Source organism: Anolis sagrei, chromosome 6 (assembly GCF_037176765.1).
Source record: "Anolis sagrei isolate rAnoSag1 chromosome 6, rAnoSag1.mat, whole genome shotgun sequence".
Taxonomy (NCBI): domain Eukaryota; kingdom Metazoa; phylum Chordata; class Lepidosauria; order Squamata; family Dactyloidae; genus Anolis; species Anolis sagrei.
In genome coordinates, this window is record NC_090026.1 from 88,844,261 (window position 1) to 88,862,217 (window position 17,957).

The 17,957-nt window shown below is 39.1% G+C and overlaps 1 protein-coding gene across 2 annotated transcripts in view; it reads right to left on the minus strand.

The window, feature by feature from the left end:
• Nucleotides 1–16,943, minus strand: part of PLCL2 (phospholipase C like 2) — a 135,194-nt gene extending 118,251 nt beyond the window's left edge. Inside the window, exon 1 of one of the 2 annotated variants that reach the window (XM_060781978.2) lies at nucleotides 16,840–16,943. The gene's annotated coding sequence lies outside the window, so the exon portion shown is untranslated. Of the gene's footprint in view, nucleotides 1–2,454; nucleotides 2,503–16,839 lie in introns of those variants that run through there. The other variant, XM_060781980.2, reaches the window with a different exon arrangement.
• Between the last annotated feature and the right edge of the window lie 1,014 nt (nucleotides 16,944–17,957).

A 17,957-nucleotide genomic window follows, 5' to 3' on the forward strand; every position in this document is an offset into this window, starting at 1 on the left:
AATGTAATCTTGTTAAGGATTACTGCCCAGTGAAACCATGGAGTTCAGGAAAAAAACTAATATGCAAAGGGTTAAAAAGTAATACAAAAGCAGAACTGGTTGATTGTTGGTTTGTGAGGAATAGGCGCAGAAAAAACGGTGGCAGTTATGTAGTATGTGTTTATCTTCTTGATGGAATCAGGGAGTGGGGGTGGTTCCATAAGCATCATTGCACAATTGGATTATTGCATAATTCCACAATTACTGTTTTCTGTTTTTTTAAAGAAACAAACAATAATCACAGGGTATGAAGTGGAGCAAACAAGATATATAAACTGTATCATTGTATGTCAAATGTGAAAAATCAAACACAGGATCATCACTGTAGCAGAAATGGAGCGATGGTATGAAAGGGTGTATCATCATCACCATTATTATTTACTTTATTTGTACCCCACTTTTCTCTCTGGGGGGACTCAACTTTTAAAAATCCAATACAAATATTAAAATTAATAATAATAGTGTGGATTATGGCAAAAACCCAGATTTACATATAATAAATACACTTAAAATAGCCTTTATAACTCACAACTCCTCCCCGACTATGCTACCTTTTTGAGCCCTGAAAGACAATCGATTAGTATAATAAGCACCAAAGAAGTATAATGTGAGTTTTAGAAGTGGACATTAAATGACTGAAAGATCCAAATTTTACAACAAGAGTAAAAAAATCCTGCTGAATGGATAGGAACTTTCCGCATTGTTCTTTGAATTCCAACCATGTATTACAAAACATGTGTTTTCAAATCAAAAGCGTTTCATTGTATTTATTTCGTAGGAGGCACTTGACAAGAAGACATTCATCTGCATAAACTATATCAAAACTAGTTTGAAGTGGTTGAACTAGTGTTGGAAATTGTGTTTCTATGTATCTCAATAGAAACTTAAATGGAAAAATAAAAATCACTGATAAAGACAAACTAAAACTGAGTCTGGTTTTTTTTTAATCTCGTTGCTTTTGTTCAAACAAATCTTATTAAAATCTGAAGTGAAGTAGGTTGTACACACTAAACTTGTTGTGAAAGTGTAGCCAGTGTTAGGTTGAGAAATTATAATCCTAAATTAGAAAACAGAATGAATGAAAAATGGTTTTTCATATTGTTACGCTTCATAAGGAAAGCAAGACCAAGGACTTCTGTCTTAATTCCCCTAATGTTCAAACCACAAGTTTGCTGTCAACTCCTAAGGACTATAGCGCTCCATGTAGTCATGCTGGCCACATGACCTTGGAGGTGTCTACGGACAAAGCCAGCTCTTCAGCTTAGAAATGGAGATGAGCACCACACCCCAGAGTTGGACACAACTGGACTTAATGTCAGGGGAACACCTTTACTTTTACCTATAGCTAAGGAAATTAAGCAACTCCCTATGGATATTTCTATTATCTCTCAAGTGAGTTCTAATGATTATAGTGTTGTTTTATTCAAGAGGCCAATGCCCCCTTCCATTGGCAGCAAATAGCTGGAGATCAGTAGTAACAACACGTCACTGAATATTTTTTTAGGTTATACAACTTTACTGCTTACAACTGAACAGGTTTAGCCTATCAAGGATGCATAGACTGCATGAAATAAGCAAGTCCATCAGACCAACCCAAGTGATCAAGGGAATTTTGGAGTGGCAGCCTTGGAATTCAACATGGGCAAACACCACTGTTTGTTTCCCTTTCACCTTGGAATGAATCGGGTCCATGAGCCTAAGCTTTACTCCAATTGGGGTGATGAGCATACAATCCCACTTCTTCCAAATTAGATTTAGATACTTGCAGAAACTACCAAAACCGTGAGAAAGGAAAAGGCAATGTAATACAATCCATAGCCATCTGGATCCATAGAAAACTGAATCTGGGTTCCTGAGGGAACAGTTTTATGTATCCTGCCCATGCACACCTGGATAGCCCAGGCAAGAGATGTCCTCTGCCAACATGGAGCTGCACCCAAAACGAGTGAATCACTCACCTGATTGGCCAGTAGATCCTGTCCCAGAACAACTCGGAAAACCACCCTAGTTGCCACTACACTATTAGACAGCAGTGTATCATGTCTCTGCTTTACTCTGTTTTCATCAAAAGAATGCAAACAGGCTAAGTCCGAGGACCTGTTCTTCCTTCAGAACTAGTGTATCGTTCTGTTTCCCCGTGCCAGGGCAGAAATAGAGTGTATGGGGGGGGGGGGAGGTGCATGGGCAAAAGGTATTTGGTCAAAAAAGCCAGCTTTTGTAGTATTCGCAGTATAACTACAGTTTTTAACCAGACACACAGATAATCATCAGACAGCCTATGGCTACAGAAATTTTTAAAAAGTTGAATATGCTCTACTTACATCTTGCATTAATGGAGATTTCTTTCTAAGTCTATAAGTATTCACCACAGCAACAACAATTCATTCATGCATATGCCTTAATTTAGTCACAAACCTTTAAGTTCCCGCTTCTCGTCAAACTGGTATGGCAAAACTGGTACATTTCAAACTATCTCTCACCCCAGTTTGCTGCAATCCCTGTATGCTTTTGATGTTTCTGAAAGGGTTTCTGCTGGTTCGTGTTATAATATATTTCCATGCCAATGTCCTGTCGCCAATATCTAAAATAGGCTGTTGGAAAGGGGGGGGGGGGAATGGGGAGAGGATTATATCCATCTATCACCTTTCCAAGGGAACATATTTCTTTTCCAGTTTCATGCTGAATCTGCCCCCTGCTGTTCAGCTACTCTAGCAAATCCCTCATAGCAAGTGAAGTATGAGAGAGACTGAAGTGCCAAGATAAAGTTTGAAGGCTAGCCCTTCTTGGCAACTTTAACTATCAATGTGTTTGCTTTATAGTGGTTGTTGTACATTTGTTGAAAAGGATGTGGCAAGTTGAGTGGACTTGTGCCTAGTAGCCACATCTGTTACAGTAAGTCGTAACAGGATCAAGTATGGGTGTGTGTGTGTTAAAGAAAACCGTATGCTGTTAATTATTATGTGCAGCTGCTAATGTAGGTCAACTTGTAAGTCTGGACCACACCCGGTGGGGTATAATTCTAAAAACCATACCAGTTCAGGTTTTGCTCTGAGGAGCCTTTGCTCAGGCATTTTGCTCAACCATTTCTACTACTCTCTCATTTGGATGAAGATGAAGAAGCCTTATTCTGTATTGCTTACAAAGACTATGTAAGTTTGTTGCACTGTTTGTAACATTGCAAGTTTATGTTTTAACTCTGCTGATAAGAGTAAAGTTTTTCTGTTCTTTTTCCTCCTGCCTGAGTGCAATGTTATTGTGTCTTCTGTATTGGACTTGACTGAAATACGTTTAGCACAATAACATCTACCACCACAACCAGACACAGTGAAGGCATCTGCCCTTGCGCTATGCTACTCTGCTACTGAGTATGCATGCCCAGTGTGGAACACATCTCATCATGCTAAAACAGTAGATGTGGCTCTTAATGAGACATGCTGCATTATCACGGGGTGTCTGCGCCCTGCACCACTGGAGAAATGACACTGTTTAGCCGGTATTGCACCACCTGACATCTGCCGGGAAGTAGCAGGCAATAGTGCAAGGATCAAGGCAGTGACATCTGCAGCTCATCCCTTGTTTGGGTATCAGCCAGCATGTCAACGACTTAAATCAAGAAATACTTTTCTAAGATCTACAGAGACACTCGCTGGAACACCTCAGCAAGCAAAAGCCCAAAAGTGGCAAGCTCAAACCCAGAACCTCAATCAATGACCAATGAGAGACTCCCCCCTGGGCACACAGGGCAACTTGGAAGGCGCTGAACAGGCTGCACTCTGGCACCACAAGATGCAGAGCCAATCTTAAGAAATGGGGCTACAAAGTGGAATCCACGACATGCGAGTGTGGAGAAGAGCAAACTACAGACCACCTGCTGCAATGCAACCTGAGCCCTGCCACATGCACAATGGAGGACCTTCTTGCGGCCACACCAGAGGCACTCCAAGTGGCCAGATACTGGTCAAAGGACATTTAATCAACTACCAAGCTTGCAAATTTTGTGTTTTGTCTGTTTGTTTGTTTTGTTCTGTTAGAAATGTAATACAATTGTCTGGTTGCCCCTGACATGATAAATAAATAAATATCTACCGCCACTACCCACTGAACATGCACAATGCCCATAACTCTTGATATGTGTACATGTGAACAAAATGTAAATCAAGTTTATGCACATTCTTGCCTACACAGAGAGAGAGAGAACTCCTCTAAGAAGTGGTTCATCCTGATTGACTAATGATTCCCCATTCACTTGAAAGACTGCAAATACATCACACTCTTTTACATTGTGGCTGAATATTGAACTGGCAGTATATGTAGTTCCTATCACCAACAAGGGAGCATAACCTCGGGATACAACTCTATTCTCTCCTATGGTCATCAATGACCATAGGAGATTTGAATGAAATGTTTGTGCAAAAGCCACAGCTCTTTTCCGCAGAGGCAGTATATGCTTAAAGTATAAGAAATAAAAGTCCAACTGCTCCCTTGCTTGGCTGATGTAAGAAATCCTTTCACTTGCATAAGTTGCCAACAGAATTACAGCTTTTGTCGATTGCTCTTGGCTCTAACTCACTTTAGTCTCATACAACTGCCAACATTTGCTAAGTATAGACATTGCATATAGATTTTCCTGAGCATAGATTTTCCTGAGATGTTATCACATGAGGTTTGCAAGCCACATTGGAAGTTCCCTAGCTATGAATGAAAAAAAAAATCTATTGCAGGATATTGTTGCAAACCAATCTTCAATTCATACTGAAGCTACCATTTTTTAAAATGTGCAAAACCTGTTTTAGGTCTGTTCAACACACAGTAATGTGAAGCCAATCTGCAAGGACTTTGAGGCCAGTGACATCTATTGTGGGCACATATTGTGGGTATTCGTTCTATCCATTCCTGTTTCCTGTTCCCAATCTCCTGCCATTGCCAATTCCAGTAGGCAGAGAAGAAGTCTGGCTGCAAAAGAAAAACTTTTCATTTTCTCCTAAATTGCTTCATTCAGAGATACAAACACACACACAAAACATAGCTCCATAGATGCACCAAGCCAATTGTATGAATTTTCCCAGTTAATTAAATGTTTCCTTTTTTTTGCAATGCTTTTCCAGAACTTCCCACTCATGCATAGTTTTACGTTGCTAAAAAAAGGTTTCAAATTCAAAACTATACCTCCCCCTCGCAGAATAAACATTATAGGAAAAGCCTTTTAATTGCAAACTGCTTATTTATTTTTAATTAATATTTATGTGTTTATAGGGATGGTGCTTCAGTACTGTACATTGAAAGCTTGGAAGTCCAGGGGTTCACAGGTCCAAAGTTCGAAGAGAGCGAAAGAATAAAGATTGTGAATTCTTAAAAGTTCCACAATTCTCACACAAATAAGATGGGTAATGCACAAATTAAAAGGAGTTCGCTGTGGTAAACTTCACGTGCTTTTGAGCTTTGTGAAAGCACTTTCAATAAGGCTTGGTGTGATAGGAAAAAAAGGATAAAGCATGCATTCTCCAGTCTCAAAATAAAATGGGTTTGCAATAGTAGAACTCATTTTAGGAGCCTTGTGTGATGATGTCTATGGTGTCCGAAATCAAAAAATACAATACAATCTCCTCATCCTTGGATTGGATAGCCACAGTTTCACTTATCCACACTCCAATAAATATTCACCCTGGAAGTGTTTGTGGGCCTTTCCAGGGCCTCCAGTGTGATTCTATGGTATGCTTGTAGCCCGAGTATAGGTAAAATATAGGGTTTGGTATTATCCACTGTTTCAAGTATCCACGGGGGGGGGGGGGGAGGAGTTATCCCACACACACAGAGGATATAGAGTCATATTGTACATAGGCCTGCACAGACTTGGAGAAGAAAACTGAGAAAAGGATGGATAAGGACAGTCTTTCTCGCCTTACTGTGACAAAGCGGTTGTCTCTAAATATAGTGCCTGCCAAGGGAGCACAACTCCCCAGGTGGTTGGCACCAGTTGGTCTAAATATTTTTAGAATATGCTTCAAAGAAGCCACTGCACTTTTTCTCCATCACTCAAGCTGAGGCCCTTATGGTCTTATCTCAGCCAAGAAACAGCACAACAGGGTTTCAAGGTGATATGTTCTCCTTAATCATCGGCCTGGCAGAAGCTGCAAATCTAACAAAGGAAAGGACAGTTATTCCCTCTGGGAACAAAAAAAATGCTTGGTAACAGCAGCACATGGCATTCAAGCCATAACATACTGTACCAGCCAGAATTGCTAGCCAAATAGTATTTAGCAGGCTTGGGCAGTGCTACCACAATTTATTATGACGATCACAAATTAAATACTCTGTACAAGGATAACATCTCAAGCCCTTAAGCTTAAAGAGTCATAATGTAAGTGTTTACTTCTGAAAAGTTTACTTCTGAGTAAACACAAAGAAGCATTTGTCTTACCTCTCAGTCCTTCCAAGTCTGGAATTTGGGTCCCCTTAGCAATTTAGAAGAATGAACTGAGAGAATGAAACCATGAGCATCATCCTAAGTAAAGGTAAAGGTTTTCCCTAGTTGTGTCCAACTCTGGGGGGTGGTGCTCATCTCCATTTCAAAGTTGAAGAGCCAGCATTGTCCGTAGATGCCTCTAAGCTGGCATGACTGCATGGAGTGCCGTTACCTTACCGCCAAGGCAGTACCTATTGATCTACTCACATTTGCATGTTTTCAAACTGCTAGGTTGGCAGAAGCTGGGTTTAACAGTGGGAGCTCACCGCACTCCCCAGATTGAAACCGCCAACCTTTTGGTCAGCAAGTTCAGCAGTTTAGCGGTTTAACCTGTTGTTCCACTGGTGCGAGGGGGGAGGGCATAAGCATCATCCTAGCACTGCTCAATTATGGAAAACTTCTGCATATATATTTTTTATAATCAATCCTCTTAAGAGTAACTTTCCAAACCAAGACTAGACTCACAAACGAAACGTGATATGAATCTAACAATAGTTTGCCATTAATAATAATCTCACAATATGTATTTTGGATCTTGTTTTACAGCTAATATGGCTGTCTCTACATTTTTTCCTGTCAGTACAGTAACTAATACCTCATGGTGTTAAGGACCATTCAAGAAAAAAGGATTCTGGATTCTTTTTTGGCTTTTCAGAGGAAAACTTTCACTTTCTTCTGAAGATACATTCCATATGTGAAATTATCTGTAGAGTGCTAATATTGTATACAATTCAGTACAGAAAATTCACAAAAGGATGCTCAATCTGTATTAACATTGCTACTCACTGTAATCACTAGGCAAACAATCACCTGATCTGACTGTGAGTTGACATTATACACAATATTACAACTAAGGCTAAAATCGATTTAAAATAATTACCTCTAGCACAGTACAGATGTCCTCACAGCAAATATAAGTGCACTTTATGTTCAGATGCATTCATTTCCATTTATCTTTCCACCTGTGCTGTACTAGCAGAACAATTTCCAAAGTTATTCTGTAATTCAGCAAAATGAAACATCTGCTAGTACCTCAGCACAATACAACATGCTGTTTCTTATATCTTCCTCCATCTACCAGCAGTCTGCTGAAAATATTCCCAATTTCAAGGACGTTGTGGATAATAAAGCAAGAGTACACAATGGTATCTATTTTGCCTGTGGCAAATATGTTAACGCAAACCTGCAAAAAAAAAAAAACACCTTCTTTTTTGCTCATATATGACTTCTGGAAGTAAAGAAAGAAAGAAGCTCTGCCTTTTCCACAAAACTTCTCATTAATTCCACAGCTGATAGGGGCTGTGTCTACATGGACCAAATAAACTCACTTTAAAACTACAGCAAACAGACCCCAGTGTTTTTGAGGTGTGAACAACTGAAATAGGATGGCTCCAAGGTGATCCAGTGTCCACACATTTAAAAAGATCCAACATACCGTACCACTGATTTTCTTTCATTTGATAACACTACATTTACCTGCTAATAGTGGCATACTTCATAAAGTGGACTTTGCATCATCATATACTTGAACTTGATTTTCTAACCTCTCGTACCTTCCAACAAAAGTAAAGTAATCTTATCTGGATGCCGCTGACATATTTTCTTACATCTGTATCCAGACCTTTATTTATTTATTTTGTATCAAAAGCATTGCATAAATTAATACTAAAGTAGTATAAATAGAAAGAGCACAAGTGGCTAAATGTCTTTTGACCAAAAACGGCCAACAGCAACTGCATTGTCGATAGCCTCCAACAATTCTTCCTCTGTACATGAGGCAGGACATTGCGGACAAGCATACAAATGCAGAGTTGTCTGTTCTGCTCCACAGTCACACAAGGTGGAGGATTCTTTATAGTAGTGCCATTTTGCCAGACCTGACAGTACAGAGACCTGTCCAGAAAACCATTTTTATTCTTCTTACACAGTGGCCCAAAGAACCAAACTTTATGGAAATACAGTTCTCAGGAAGAGATGCTCTGTAACTTCATATGAAGAAGTGAAATGCAATAGTTAATGTTGTACTGCCTTTGTTTCCATTTAGCTCACGGCTACAAGTGTGGTCTTAAATTTCATCTACTCACATTTCCTATAACATCTCAAAGCAAAAATGTAGACACCGTGACGTCACTTCCCTTCCCCTGCATTCTATTTTACGACCTTTGCCTGATGAAGAACATTGTGAGCTTTGAATGCTAGATGAAATATATTTTACACTTTATGTTTTTCTGAATTATGAAATGACTCACTCGCACAGTAGGATACAAAGCTCATGATTCTTTCGGTTCAACTAACACAGACAAACTTCTTTTTCCCAATGGGCTGCCATAACACTTTGTAACACGATTTTTGTTCCTGGGTTATAAATGCAATTTCCTAATTGGTTCTATCATAAAAACATGGAAAAGTTTATTAAGTTTATTATCCTGCAGCACATTTTGCTATAGTTTTTCACTGATATCTCATCGAGTCTCAACCAATTCAACATAGTTTGTGGCAGCCACGGCAACAAAGTTTCTGGAGTAGAAAAACACTTCCAAACCAGGAACAGATTTTTTTTCAAATTGTGTTACATAATGTAATGTACATAGCAGCCTAGTTTACAGTTATCTCCTTAGACACTTCTACACATTGACGTATGGTCTTCCAGATGTGTTAAACCACAACTCCATCACTCCACCTGAAGTCTGAAGATATACAATCCAAAAGTAATAATCTTGTTTTACCTCTTACATACCTATGAACCCTCAAATACTTACTTTGCTATGATAGGAAAGTCTCTGTAGGTAGGTGCTTCCTTAGGGATTATAGGCAAAAGGGAAGAACCATGTTCAGTTGCCTGGCAACTCATTATCTAGTACTCTCTTTGTTATGCCTACAGAATGTCACATGAAGTTACAGCAACTGCTCGGCACATAATAATAATAATAATAATAATAATAATAAGTAAAAGGTTGTATTTTAAGTCACTCATAGTTATGACCTAAAGAGGAGAAAGATCTTCATGCTGAAACTGGGAATGTGCTACCCTTTGATTTATATCGTTTCAGTTAGTAGTTACATGATAGGCAACTCCATCAGTTTCAAACAAAGTTATGAACTGTTCCAACATGCATGGAAGAACCTTTAAGAGCTGCAGCTCACCATCGGTTTGTGTGTGTGTGTAAAAAATATGAATGCCTCCTAAACCATCTAGGAAATGTGAGGGCCAATTTTACCCAAGTGAGGGCTAGTTTTGCTCTATTGGATTGTTTTAAGAAGCCTTCTTCCAAAATAGGAACTGACCACAATTCACTTTCTATTTTCTACCTGGTATAAAATAGATAAAGCAGTATTACCCTCTTCTCCTAGTACAGTGGTTCTCAACCTGTGGGTCTCCAGATGTTTTGGCCTTCAACTCCCAGAAATCCCAACAGCTGGTAAACTGGCTGGGATTTCTGTAAGTTGTAGGCCAAAACACCTGGGATCCCACAGGCTGAGATCCACTGTCCTAATAGAACATGCATCTTTAACCTGTTTTGTTCCATGGACACCTTATGCCAGTTGGATGAAAACAATGGATCCCTTCTCAGAAAATAGCGACAAATAGTTTTATGACACTCAACATCAGCATGTCTTTGTATTATTCAAAATTACATTTTACAGCTTTCCCACAATTTCAGTACTTGATAACCTAACACAGTGCAACATCTGTTTAAGCTATTTTTGAGACATGCAACAACTGTAATTTGATATGAAGTGAATACTATATAATTCATAAGTGAGGGAAATGCTAAGTTTCAGTTAGAGGGCAGAGAACATAAAGTTGTTGGGGTGTTTTTTTTTTCAATTCAAGCTCACAGATTTCCTGAAATCTTTCCACAGAACCCTGAGAGGTACATGGAGCCCTAGTTATGAACCCCTGCTCTAGAAAGTATTTTGAACTAAAATATTTTTCTAACCATTAGGGTTGGGAATCCATGACAGCCACAGAAGAGCACCACACTTTCTCCATCTGAAAGTTTACTTAAACTACTGTTGATGCTACAACTTGAACTGTAATTCTTGTCAGTCTTCCACTGCATTCCATCACCATTGCCAGGAAGCTCTTGTTTCAGTTTGCTTATGTTCTAGATTTCAGAATGAATTCTACTAACCGCAGCATACTATAGCTAAACTCAGACCCACAATTTTAAACTGTGACTAACACACTGTGATTGTAATTGTCCATACAGTAAAAGAAAGAAAGAGAAAAAAAGAGGACAGTGGAAGAAGTGCCTGTTGGAGTGGCCAGATTACCACAGTTTACAGCACTAGCCCTCATCCAAAAGTTACCCAAACACAAGCATCAGGGTAATATAATATGCTTGTCTTCATTTAACTAGAAATGCCATCAATACAATTTGGGATCTTCTGCATTAAATTGTTGCTGATGTGGTCTTTGTAGAGCTCAGTTTTGACTTTGCTCAGGCCCGTTTGCTTTTAGATAGTTCATTCTGGATTGTTCTGTGGCCTTCGGCAAATTTGAAATGGAATACTTAACTTAGTTGAGTCACAAAGATATAAATCTAATACAAGACTACAATCTTTACCAGATCATAACTGACTTCTGTAGTGTGATGAAGATTGCATCTACAACAACTTTTAGAATTTGTTATCTGTGGCCAAAGGCAAATCTATCTTCCTCTCTTTAGTTGGCAAATCTTGTGCATGATTGTGAAGTTCTTTATTTTTCATTCAGATATTTCTCCAGAAAAATCATAGTTATGACTAACTGTAATTGTAGCATTATTTAAAAGTTGCTCCTAGAAAAAAGATTAAACTTCTGAATTTTTTTCTGTAGAACTAATAGCTTATACGAACACAGTCAGACTGCCTGAATATGGAGATTAACAATATACTGGTAAATGTGTTCTGTAATATTCCATAGCCTTCAACAATCCCACTTTGGCAGAGACAGTCCTGATTAATGCTCTGCCATTTCTTTTTCAGCTGCTTTAAGATCTCCTAGTTTTTCTCTCCTCTTCCTACTTTCCCCCTTCGCTCTCAACTGATTTCCAAATTGAATTCAAAGTCCATAAGTAATTTGTGCTCAGTTCAGGGGAGTGGGGAGGCAGAATGTTGCCTTTCCCAAACTGCTGCTACATCTCCTAGTTTCCTTGGTGATAACTTTTGTCACACATGTTCCGATTCGAGTTTCATCTTGAAATGTTGGGGCTTGTGATGTTGTTCATCTTGAAACTCTGAGGAATGTACTTGCAGCAAAGGTGTCCAGTCTTTTGTTTCCCTGGGCACCAAGTGTAATGCAGACTTGAATTCTTTTCCACAATTCATTTTACGTGACATTGCAACAGAGTCCTCTTGCTCTTTATTTTATTAATTAATGTTAACATTTTTTCATTTCTCCTGTCTGAACTGTTTGCAATTATATTGCAAATTATGGATAATATTTGTAGATTCCTTTCAGTTGACATCTACGAATTCATGCTCAAGAACAGCACAATCAAGTTACAAAATAAAAAGCAAAAATCTCATAATGTTTTGAGTTCTGTCAAACTCTAGCACTGAAACACTTTTTTACTCAGAACCACTCCAGAGTCCGGTAGTACTATCTAAAAATGTCTATTAAAGAAAGCAGGTAAAACGGAGAAAATTGCCATTTCCAAAAGGGTCAGTAGAATAGAAAAAAAGCAGTAGTCCAATACTGAAAGTCAAGAGAACCAAAATCCACAGCACTACTTCAAACACATATCTATAAAAGGAAAACATGAACTTTTTCCAAGGCAAACCCTCCAAGGAACGAAGGCATGAACCAGAACTAAAAACCTGAATCATGAACTTGCGAGTAGAGACAGAAAAGCCATCCTTTATGGTAACGTTGTCTCCTCTGAGAAGCTTGAAGCTCAAACCACCTAATTTAAGCCCATCCAGGTGCCCATGAGATCATGCTGAACACCCCGGGCCTTCAGGGTTTTATCGCAGATTCTCTGAGAATATCTCATTTATCTATTTTTCACTCCTTGCCTTCTCAGACCTAATCTAGTTTCCAGAGAAAACTCCCCACCAGCCTAAGGCTGTTTCACAAGAGAACTGGAACTCTCACTTTCTGTTGCCTGGGAACTAAAACAGGAATCCAAAACATCAGCCTCATCTGCCTGCAGTTCTCTCTGATCACTACCAGACTCCTCACTGTGAAAGCCATCAACTCCCTCATCCTCAGAAACATCATAAAAATCCTCTGCCGCTTGCTCAGCTCAAACTGTTTCTGAGACTGGGGTTTTTCCAATCCCGATCTAGCAATTCTAGGGGTTGAACGATAGAATAAATGTTTTTCATGCAAAGCCTACATCTAATCAGGGAAGTATGACTAAGGTATGAGTGGTAACAACCGAGCATAACTGTGATGATATCTTAACACTGCATGAACAGCAGTATTTATTTCCAATTTATGGCAACGTCAAGGTAAACTATCACAGGGTTTTCTGAGGCTAAGGATGTATGACTTGCCAAGGTATCCTCCCTTTTATGAAGGGATTTCTGGACAGCAAAAATATTAAACAATATACAATTTAACATAATTTCAAGTTAAAACAATAGAAAAGAGGTTTGTACTTAGAATTTCCTACTCAGATTGTCTAAAACCAACAAGAACTTATGATTTCATCCATATTTGCATTTATGCCTGGTTTCAAATCATCTCAAATTGACATAATTAATTTTAATCTGTCTTGTTTTATCATGTCAAGACTGCTTCATATACATTTACTCTGTTTACTGTTTTCAACTGTTTTAAATTTTTGAGATTTGTGGATATTGGGCAGGCTATATATTTAAAGAAATGCAACATACTTAGAACAGGCTCCGATTATGCTTTGATCCCGGTAGAAGTTAGAAAATACTCTTCAGCTATTCTGAAGAGTATTTTATCTTTAACAAATTTTCTAGAGCAAGAAAAAGGGTGAAAGAGGCAGGGGAAGTTAATTAACTGTAAAGCCCCTATGAAAGTCAGTAAATAAACAAGCCAATGCCAGCATAGAATTGTCCTCTAAAACTGTCCTTGGAGTTGTGACAATAACAAAGCATCTTAACATCTGGATCCAGAAAGAGTTTCCTTTTTCACATTTGTACAAATAAAAGTATAATGGGATATGCTCTACTTCCAAACAGCAACTTCATAGTATCAGGCAGGGCTGCTCTATAATTACAGAAAAAGGGTCAGCTCCCTCAGGATCCTAATTTGGGGTTGGGGGTCAAGAAAAGGAAGCAAATAGTATCTCTTAACCAAAATGCTTGGGGCCAGAAATGTTTGGAAACTTGAATATCAGCATTTGCACATAATAAGTTATCTTGAGAATTAGACCCAAGCCTTAACACAAAATTCATTTATGTTTCATATAGTAAAGTAAAGGTTGCCCCTGACAATAAGTCTAGTTGTGTCTGACTCTGGGGGGTGGTGCTCATCTCCATTTCTAAACCGAAGAGCTGGCATTGTCCATAGACACCTCTAAGGAAGTGTGGCCAGCATGACTGCATGGAGCGCCATTACTTTCCTGCAGAAACGGTACCTATTAATCTACTCACACTTACATGTTTTTGAACTGCTAGGTTGGCAGAAGCTGGGACTAACAGCAGGAACTCAACTTGCTCTCTGGATTTGAACCGCCAACCTTTTAGTCAACAAGTTCAGCAGCTCAGCAGTTTAACCCATTGCGCCACCAGGGGGCCCATGTTTCATATACATCTTTAAAACACAACTTGAAAGTAATTTTCCACAATATCATAATTTTGTGTAGATTAAGTAATCAGAAACCCAATATATCACTATCTCAGCCAGCCATGCTCACAATTTTGGAGTATTTGGGATTTTGGAATTGTAGATAAGAGTTTGTTTGTTTTTTCCGTGTCAGGAGCGACTTGCTTCTGGTGTGAGAGAACTGACCATCTGCAAGGATGTGCCCAGGGGACCCCGGATGTTTTGATGTTATACCATCCTTGTGGAAGGCTTCTTTCAGGTCCCCACATGGGGAGCTGGAGCTGATACAGGGAGCTCATCCACGCTCTCCCTGGATTCGAACCTCCGACCTGTCAGTCTTCAGTCCTGTTGGCACAAATGTTTAATCCATTGCACCACTGGGGGTTTCAGTAAATTGTGTAGCCACAAAAAGTTGCTTGTTGAATTTTCCACCTCCGATATCAATTCAACATGCCTGGGTTTAAGTACATTACACTTTGACTATAAGAACTATTTTGAGGTTTTCAGCTTTGTCTCAGGCAGCAAAATGCCATAGTTAGCCCCCGGGTTAGGGTAAAAAAACTAGACATTTGGAATGATAGTGTGATGTATTTGTTCACAAATAAATATCTGAAATATTAAGAAGCCCAGTTCAAGTGATTTTAGATGCTAGGTAACTCAGCCATGCAATCCTGTTCATATCTGCCAGAACATAAACACCATTGAGTTTAATGGGGAGTTTATTTTTTTATTTCTCGTGTCAGGGCAGCCAGTCAATTATATTACATTTCTAACAGAACATTGCAAACAAACAGAGAAAAAATGGGGAGTACTCTGAAGTAAATGGGCATAGGACTGCTGCCTGAAGATCCCATCCCAATTCCATATAAGGCACATAATCTTCTGTCAAACTGCAATTACATCATGTGTCAACAGACTTTCTAGCAATAACCCCACACTTCCTGCCCTCCTCCCCAGGCAGAAAATAAGATCTCTTGCAAAAGTGAGGGAGGAAATGATGTTTATGTTTTTGGGGGGCGGGGGGGGGGGTTGCTTACTGCAGTTTCAAAGACCCAAGAGTAACAAACAGTGGAAAATATATTAACCAAACTTTGTGTCGTATAATCAATACTTTTGGTTTTGTAAAATTGGGCTGCATCTATAGAATTAATGCCATTTAGTAGCATGTTAACTGCCATGGCTCCTGGGAATTACAGTTTGGTGAGGCACCAGCACTCTTTGGCAATGAATGCAAAAGACCTTGTATAACTACAACTCCCATGATTCTATAGCATTGAGGCTTGACAGTAACGTTGTGTCAAACTGCATTAATTTTACAGCAGTGTTTCTCAGCCTGGGGGTCAGGACCCATGGGGGGGGGCGTGAAGGGGTGTCAGAGGGGTTGCCAAAGACCATCAGAAAACACAGTATTTTCTGTTGGTCATGGGGGTTCTGTGTGGGAAGTTTGGCCCAATTCTATCGTTGGTGGGGTTCAGAATGCTCTTTGATTGTAGGTGAACTATAAATCCCAGCAACTACAACTCCCAAATGTCAAGGTCTATTTTCCCCAAACTCTGCCAGTATTCACATTTGGACATATTGAGTTTTCATGGCAAGTTTGGTTCAGATGCATCACTGTTCGAGTCCACAGTGCTCTCTGGATGTAGGTGAACTACAACTCCAAAACTCAAGGTCAATGCCCACCAAACCCTTCCAGTATTTTCTGTTGTTGGTCATGGGAGTTCTGTGGGCCAAGTTTGGTTCAATTCCATCATTGGTGGAGTTCTCTGAATGCTTCCAAATGACAAAATCAACCCCCCCCCCCCACAACCCCACCAGTATTCAAATTTGGGTGTATCTGGTATTTATGCCAAATTTGGTTCAGTGAATGAAAATACATCCTGCATATTAGATATTTACATTACAATTCATAACATTTGCAAAATTACATAGAAAAATTATGTTATAGTTGGGGGTCACCACAACATGCCAAACTGTATTTAAGGGGTTGCAGCATTAGTGAGGTTGAAAACCACTGCTCTACAGTGTAGATGCAGCCTTGGTCTTCTCTCATAAAAGCTTACTACTCCTCCTGAAATATTTATTTGCTTTGTAATTGAAAGATCAAGATAGATGAAAATTAGGATTTAAAAATATAGCAAAATGAATCTGTTTCTCTTTCTATTGCTTTCTCGTCAGATCTCATTCTTCTTGCAGTCCTTCAGCAATTCAACAACATTGGCACTGAAATCATCTTCCCCCCCTTTTCATAGATTTCCAAAGCGACTCAAGCGACTCAGTTCTAATGTTTACACATTGTTGACAGAACACCATCGCATGATTACAGAGAGTCATAATTTGAGATCAAATTTCTTATTAAATTTCAAGGCATACCTGGGGGTAAGCCCATTGAACTCTATTATTCAGGAGGCATGCATTAGGATTGCACTGAAAATAAATAAGAAACCCACGAGTTGTTCTGACATGATTTGACAGAGCCTTGCTTAATAATTCCAATATCGTGGCCTTTCTGCATGCACAAAGGGGTGAGATTGCTTTTTCATGAACCATCATCAATAACTGGAGCCCAGCCAAACAACGCTGCACCAGATCAATCCAGACCTACCTTAAATGAAATGTCAACCTGCCATTTCTGGGTTTGAGTGTTTGCTGCAAAGCTTTCTCTTTCTCTTTCTTCCCATTGCCAGCCCTTCTCTCCACCCCTCGGTTACTAAGCAACCAAATGATAAGGCTGTGCATGTCCAGCAATAACTTACACGGCATAATAATTTTTTTTATTTCATTTCTTTAAAAGGAAAATAATGAAATATTCCAGGACAGACTCGCCTTGCAATGAACGAATCATTTCCAGAAAGCATTAACCTTCAAAAAGCACACACGGTCAAGGGATGGGGATACCTAAAAATATCAATCTGAAATATAGCCATTACATAACTTTCATTATTGATCTCAATGTTCCATAGACCTTCCTTTGCTTAGTTTAATTGCTTACATTGTAAGATTTATGAACATTTACTTACCTCTAAACCTTTGGGATTGGGAATAGACAACATTGCATAAATATCACCCTTGATCTTCTCTAGCCAGGACTGAGAATTTATAAGGTTGAAAATTCCTTGTTTTGCATGAGAATAAATTTCATGAACGCCAGGGTTGACATCCAAATAAACAAGCGCGGGAATCAATTACATCCTGTTCATTGTAATGATACTGGCAGACATGTGGGGCAGTGTGCCAAGCATGTTTATGCTACAATACATTCAGTGGATCTTACTTGCCCTCCATGTTTGTTCAAAATGAAGTCCTATTGGGCTAAATAGAGCTTCCTTCTAAGTAAGTGTGGTATAACCACAACTGGAGTTAGCTACATGACTAAATTTAAGTTTTGTTTTTGGCACCTAATACCTTCACAATTAACAAGCAAGCCACAGGCCCATAATTACTATTGCTGGTAACAGCACTTTAACCATTCTCGGCCCCCTATATCCTGGTTTGCACTAGCCAGCCCATCTCCCAGCGTTTCATATCCTGGTCTGCACTAGCCCGGACCAGCGTTTCTTAAATGTCTAGGCCCATTTTTTGAAATTTCAGCCCTAATGATTTGCACAAAGAATAGGCAAAATTGCTTTTAATATATATGTGTCGTTTTGATTATTTTATGCCTATGTAGTTTTGATTATTTTATTTTAATGTTGTTTATCTGTATGTTTTGGTGTTGTTACT